The sequence below is a fragment of the Cynoglossus semilaevis genome, chromosome 11, assembly GCF_000523025.1.
Source record: "Cynoglossus semilaevis isolate Cse_v1.0 chromosome 11, Cse_v1.0, whole genome shotgun sequence".
Classification (NCBI taxonomy): Eukaryota; Metazoa; Chordata; class Actinopteri; order Pleuronectiformes; family Cynoglossidae; genus Cynoglossus; species Cynoglossus semilaevis.
The window spans coordinates 20,040,481-20,041,209 of NC_024317.1; positions in this window are offsets into that span (position 1 = coordinate 20,040,481).

Sequence of the window (729 nt, forward strand, 5' to 3'; positions counted from 1 at the left end):
ATATATAATATATATATATTGTATATATCGTATATATATATAATATATATATATTATATATATTATATATATATATATATATATATATTATATATAAATATATAGATGTCAAATATCAAATGAGCCACATCTGGCTCGCGACCCACAGGTTCTTGACCCCTGCTGTAGTTCTCTAGTGCGGCCAGTAGGGTGAGGAGTAAGGCAGAGACAGTTGGTCCACTACTGTCATGAAGAGGAGACTCACCGCACTGACCGTGGATCGGTCCCTGACCAGTGTCCACAGTTAATGATTCAGTTCCTACTTCCTGCACCGACCATGAGACATTTAATGGAAAGAATTGGATGAGGACGCCTTGCACACACAAACACGTGCGCACAAAAACGGATGCCTGACCTTATTAGGTCATTTCCTGTGACAAATACACGTGCGTTTTAAAAAATGCTTTGCGGTCACAAGATTGCGTTACACACGCGAGCACACTCTCTCTTTCTCTCTCACTCTCACGCTCACGCTCACGCACACGCACACACACACACACACACAGTGATAGGCAGGATGTGTGTGCAACAGCTGCTGTAGAAACTAAGACGACATTTCTCTGAAAAAGAGCAGCAGGAGGAGGAGGAGGAAAGAGAAGGAAATAGGAGGAAGGAGCAGGAAGGAGGAGGACAGGAGGGGAAAAAAATGGGTGAAATGTTCAAATATATATATTTAAAAATATATTTTCT